This window comes from Petaurus breviceps, unplaced genomic scaffold (genome assembly GCF_028583685.1).
Source record: "Petaurus breviceps papuanus isolate PSGF00001 unplaced genomic scaffold, PetGlider_PUasm1.0 90925, whole genome shotgun sequence".
NCBI classification, from domain to species: domain Eukaryota; kingdom Metazoa; phylum Chordata; class Mammalia; order Diprotodontia; family Petauridae; genus Petaurus; species Petaurus breviceps.
This window is the reverse complement of record NW_027187380.1, coordinates 4,664,021-4,670,020: the sequence shown is the minus strand read 5'-3', so window position 1 is coordinate 4,670,020 and position 6,000 is coordinate 4,664,021. Positions and strand designations below refer to the sequence as shown.

Genomic DNA, 6,000 nt, shown 5'->3' with positions numbered 1-6,000 from the left:
CCCCCCCGGCGTGCGGCGGAAGAGCTAGCGGCAGCTGCCCAAATTGGGAGGGAAAAGAAAGGAGAGGGGCCCCGGCTCTGCCCCAACTGCTCTGCCCGGGCGGGCTCTGCCTCCCCTTCCCCCCTGGCTCCTTCCCTCCCGCTCCTCCTCCTCCTCCGCGCAGCCGGCCCAGCCCAGTCCTGCCCCACGGATGAGGCGGGCGCTGGAGGGGTCCCGGCGGCCCGGGGCCTGAGGGGCGGGAGGGTAGCAGTGCCTGGCGGGGGGCCCGGCAGCCCTGCCTTGCACCTCCTGAAGGGGGGACTGGCTGCTTTGCTCTCCACGCAGCAGCGCCGCGGGTCCGTTGGAAGAGGCGCGATGGGGGTGCCGGCCTGGTGCCTTTTCCCCGTCTAGCCTTTGTCTCTCGCACTGGACACCTCCCGATGAACAGGACCCTTGGGTTTTACTTTTGCCTCTCGGAGCCCGGGAACCGCGTGAGTACGTTTGAGAGACGGAGAGGATTTAGCGGAGGGGCGGATCGTGCGGGAGGAGCGGGGCTGGGGGGCGACGGATAGTCTCCTTCCCATCCTCTTGCCTTAAAATGGTTGTTTTCTCAGGCTCGGAAACTTTGGAGGGCTCTTGCCTCTAGCCCCATTTACAAGAGAGGAGAGAAGGAGCCAAGTCTCTATGGAGGCAGGGCTGTTAGCAGGGATTCCCCGGGAGTTTGGAGCTGGGGTGGGGGGGGGGGGGAGTATGAGTTTGATTTTGACTGGAGAAGTCTCCGCTAATCAGAAACTAACAGGACCCCAGTGTGGCTTGTTTGGGTTTCCTCCTTTTCTGTTTGGTGGGCATGAGGCATAGACCAGATTGTGGAAGGGTAGGGTAAGTGAAGTTTGAATCCGCCTTTTCAGAGAAAGCCACTCCTGTTTAGGGATGTTTAAAAGTATTCTGGAAACACCATCCTACTTTGTGTATATTTGCATCTAGATGAGATAATAGATAAGAAAGAGCTGGGGTGATTTTCTTCCTTTCTTTTCTTTCCTTCTTTCTTTTTCTTAATTTTTCCTTTTCTTTCTCAATTCCTTCTTTTCTTTCCATCCTTTTCCTTCTTTCCTTTTCTTAATCTCTTCCCTTTTTCATTTCTTTCTTTCCTTTTTTCTTAATTTCTTTCCTTCCTTTATTTCTTCCTCTCCCTTTTCCTTCTATTTCCATATTCTTTTTTCTTTCTTCTTTTCCTTCCTTCTCCTTCCTTTCTTGCCTTTTTCTTTCCTTTATTTTCATTCATTCCTTCCTTTTCTTTCCTTATCTTTCTTCATTTTTTCCTTGATTTCTTTTATTCCTTCTATTTCCTTCCTTCTTTCCCTTTCTTAATTTCTGCCTTTCCTTCTTAATTTCTTTCTTCCTTTACTTTTTTCTTAATTTCTTTCTTTTTTCCTTGCTTTCCTTAATTTCTTTCCTTTCCTTCTCTTTTCTCTTTGAGCATTCTCTTCTAAGTTAAAAAAACAATAGTGTGACTTGTACAGTTGTCTGCTTTTTGAAAAAACTAGAAAATTGATGGTTTAAGGATAAAATGATCTTTCTTCTCAAGGTGGTTTTAGTATTTGAAGGAAGAGATCTGGAAAAATAGTGTCCAAGCTCAGAATTTGAGATATTGTTAACTTGCTGTATGTCTGCTGATTATTTCTGGAATTCCACATTTTTGTCTGCCTTCGTTTTAAATTTCTCAAATACTACGTAATGGCAGAACCAAAGAAATATGAGCTAACTTCTGAGTAAAAGGTAAACGTTTTGTAAACAAATCTGCATCTTCTGTAACCAGAATTTTATATTCTGAGCAGGATATATGGTTCCCTTGGAGAGAGAGCTGCTTTAGAGGAAGGATGTTTTGAAGAACATTTGTAAAAGTTCCATGAAAGTCCTCTTCTTAAAATTTGTTTCATTTTGTATTGTTTGATTTTACCTACTGATGGATTTACTTAAAGGAATCCATAGCCCTTTTTAAGAGTGTTATAGACAAACCTCTCAGTATTGTGAGCTATTAAAAAAAACTATTGTTTGATGCTGTTTTAGATTTGAAGGAATGTTTATTCTTATTTTCTATTCAGTTACTCCTACCCCCAACTCCAATAACAAAAAAGGAAAAAGAATTTTAAAGATTTCTGCCTTTTTCCTTAGCCATTGGAGGAGCTATTGATTTTTAGCTATTAATTTAAGAATTTCTTACTTGAGAAGGCATATCTGATATAGCATCTCATGGTTGGGGTGTGTCCATTAAGTGCTGAAATCTCTTAATGTATAGTCTTTATTCTATTTTACCTTTGTAAAAATCACCCTTGTTAAGGATAAGCAGTAAGGATATTGACTTCACCCCAGTGTGCCAATCCCAACACTTACTTAGCTCACTCACATTATTGGGAATTTGAATCCTTAAACAGATGGTATATTGTTTACAATCCAGTCTGTCACTCAGACAACAGATAATTTAGTTCCTATTATGTGCCTACTTTTGTTTGAGGTGATAAACTAATTCCAAACCTTTATTCAGAAGTCTGTTTACTGGGTTAATTTTATATATACTGAATTCTGTTCATGTTTAGAAATGGGTATGATGTACTGGGGCTTAATGAATCCATATTTCTAAGAAGAAGTGTGAGAGACTTATTTTTATTTAACATTTATATATTAATGCTGCTCTTGATGTATATAAATGAGACCCCCGATGGAAAAATGCCTATTCCTAATAAACATAGGCAAAGAATTTGTTTCCTTATCCTTGACATCTCTAAGCCGAAGACCACACCTGGGAGTCAAATTACAGCATACATTTGACAAACATTCTTCTAGAATTTAGAGGTTGCACCACTGTCGTCTTCTTCTTACTCAGTTAATTCAAGCATAATGTGCATGGTAGCCAGTGTCTGTTTAAATATGTTTTTTCGTTAATGGGAAAATAGGCTCTCTGTCCTTTCCTTCTTCTATTAAATTTGAGCATTTTTAGTTTTTACAGAAGATCTCCAGACTAATCAGGCACAACACTGTCACCTTCTGGCACAGGAAGAGTTGTGCCCAGGCTGAGCTGACAAGTCCCCTTTGGCAGTTCACCCTTTGTGATTCTGGGGCTGTGGAGCATATTGCCCACAGAGATTTCCTGCAGCAAGGACAGGATCGCTTTGTAGATTTCAGCATGCTCCCCACTTGAGGAAATTAAATGATTTGTGGCAGAAACATAAGACTTTGGTGACAGCCTGTTCTCTCTTAGACATTGTAGGATGGATAAGTGAAACTACATGCCCATTCTTCAAGACATCAAATTGGGACAACAGCACTTAGATGATTTTCAAGAGTTATGATAGGCACAGCAAGGTGGTACAGGAGGAGAATATCCAAGATCCTACCAGTGCCTCCCTAGTCCTTGAAATAGCCATAGGCAGAAAAAGGATGTTCCGTACTTTATCTCAGACCTAATTAGTCATAATGCATGTTTTCTTAAAATTTGGAGTTAGAACACCCAATTTGGGCCTGAGGCCTGGTTCTTTACTTAGTACAGATTTCTCTGCAGCTTCCTTGTTTGTCTGGGTCTCTATTCCCTTATTCTTAAGAATAGACCCTTTGAATTTAATTTTATCTCTAAGGTTCTTTCCAGGTCCAGATCCTATGAACTGACTCACTTTATCTCCTTACGGAAATCTTTCAACTCTCAACACTCATTCCAAGACAGTCCTTTGATTTGACTCACATTAATCGTATATATCAAGTCTTAAATTTGTAACCATTGAAGTAGAAACTTGAGAAGTAGAAACATTGGTGGCCTTACAGTTAAAACTTGAGTTATTTACCAGATAATTAAAAAATTTCCTGAGGACATACCAAATTAGATGGAGCCAGAATCAGTGTCTTCTTTGTGATAGGTAGTGTTAAGAGAGTTGTAGTTGTTGGGTTGTTGTAAGTAGTATTGAGAGCAGACCTGGACTGGTGGAAGCAGTAACAAACCAGACCTGACTTTTAGCAACCTACAGAAGAAGCTGAAATATTGTTAACTTGCTATGTCTGCTAATTATTTCTGGAATTCCACATTTTTGTATGCCTTCATTTTAAATTTCTCAAGTACTACGCAGTGGCAGAACCAAAAAAATATGAACTAACTTCTGGGTAAAAGGTAAAGGTTTTGTAAACAAATCTGTATCTTCTATAACCAGAACCTTAGATGCTGAGCGGGATATATGGTTCTCTTAGAGAGAGAGCTGCTTTAGAGAAAGGATATTTTGGATACCCTTACAAGTTAGGAAGTGAAATTTGTAATGGGACCACCAGGAGGCACTACATTTGGGCATCTACTAAGTTGTGTCCTCAGAGAATATATTCAGTGTCCATGCACTGACCTTTGCAAAGGCCTCCATAGACCCACTGCTCTCAGAGGGCACTTGATCTTCATGGCACCTGGACTCTGACCCTAGGTTCAATCCAGATCTAAGAACAGGATATCAGATACATACCAAACTTAATACATTAGGACAGCTAATCTCTTTTCTAAAGCTGCTACCATGTATTTGGGCAAGCTGCTTGACTAACCAACTTCACTCATGAGATGTAGGCAATTGGTTTTTTAATTTCTATATGATCAGTTAAAACCCAAGTGTAAAAGAGCTGATATGTAGCAAAACTATCAAGTAGCTGCTTTTCCTGATTATCATTTTAGTACTCCCAACCACTGTTCCTGCCTAGGGCATGAAGAGAAGAATTGGGGAAGAAATTGTCTATATAGAATTTAACCATATTGAATGGGCAAGTAATCAGAGGAAATGGGATAGGGGTGTAGCATTAGGGTTTGAGAATTGCATCTGACTCCATCTGGTTGTTTCTGAGGTTTCCCCAAAGTTGCTAGTCCTGTTCAGCCTCTCTTTGGTTTATATGATATTGGCTGGCTTGTCTGTGCCACCTCCCCAAACTTTAGCCTCAAATCTCCCCCAGATCTCTGTCTTAACCACAACAGCTCTCCAAGATTGCCTTAGCTCAAGGGTACTTGAACTCCCTGAACTTGTTTGTTTGTTTTTTTATTTTTTTAAGCAGTTAGAGTTAACTTGCCCAAGGTTACAGGGCCAGTTATTTTGTGTGGGTGTGAAGTATCTGAGGTCGGAATTGATCCTGGGTCATCCCGACATCCAGTATGCCTGGGGCTGGCATACTGCGCCACCTAGCCACCCCTTTTAAAAAATATTTTGATAGGGAGGCCAGGTGGCTCAGCGAGTAAGAGAGCACCGGCTCAAGTATCAGGATGACCTGGGGATCAAATATGGGCTCAGATACTTAGCACCACACCCAGAAATAACTGGCCTTGTAACCTTGAACAAGTTACTTAACCCTGATTGCTTTAAAAAGAAATATTTTGATAATTGTATTTTGATATAATTGGTTTCCATTGCAGTCCTATGTGTTTTATTTAATGCATTTAAAAACTATTCTGAGACTGGGTCCATAAACTTAATGTGACTGCCAGAGGGATTCACGATGCAAAAAAGATTCAAAACCCCTGATCTAATTGGACTACCATGACACCCACCTTGATTGGTGGTTGTAACAAGAGCCACGAGGAGCAAGCAGCTTGTGGGCCAACCTGTTCCATCTGGAGCTCCTGATCTCAGGAACAATCTCACTCTTGGCCTCATGGAAGGAAAAGAATGGAATGGTAGGCTAGAAGTAGTTTTAAGGGCAAAGAAGAGGTAACTTGAGCAATCTTTGGAAATGTTGACTTATGTTTCCTACCTTCCATGGGTCCTATGTTCCTTCTGCCCCCTCTCCACCCCCCAAATGAATTTCCTGGAGGCTTTCAGAACACTTGTTATATTTAGAGAATGCCCTTGAATTGCTACTCCTTGTGAAATGAAAAATTCTCCTTCAGCACTTAAAGGGACCTGAAGTAATTTTTCTCTTGTTTATGGTCATGATAATGGAGAAGAGATTTCTGACAATTGCCTTTTTGCATATTTCCAGCAATTACTGTTTTTCATTTGGGGGGCTTTCTATAGT

General features: G+C 41.2%; 1 protein-coding gene across 8 annotated transcripts in view; it reads left to right on the top strand.

The window, feature by feature from the left end:
* Positions 1 to 6,000, top strand: part of GJC1 (gap junction protein gamma 1) — a 42,778-nt gene that overhangs the window by 1,609 nt on the left and 35,169 nt on the right. For 2 of the 8 annotated variants that reach the window (XM_069076142.1, XM_069076140.1), the window contains exon 1: positions 95 to 474. The exons of 2 other annotated variants lie outside the window; for them this stretch is intronic. The gene's annotated coding sequence lies outside the window, so the exon portion shown is untranslated. Of the gene's footprint in view, positions 1 to 94; positions 475 to 839; positions 859 to 6,000 lie in introns of those variants that run through there. 4 more of the 8 variants (XM_069076141.1, XM_069076138.1, XM_069076139.1 and 1 more) reach the window with 4 other exon arrangements.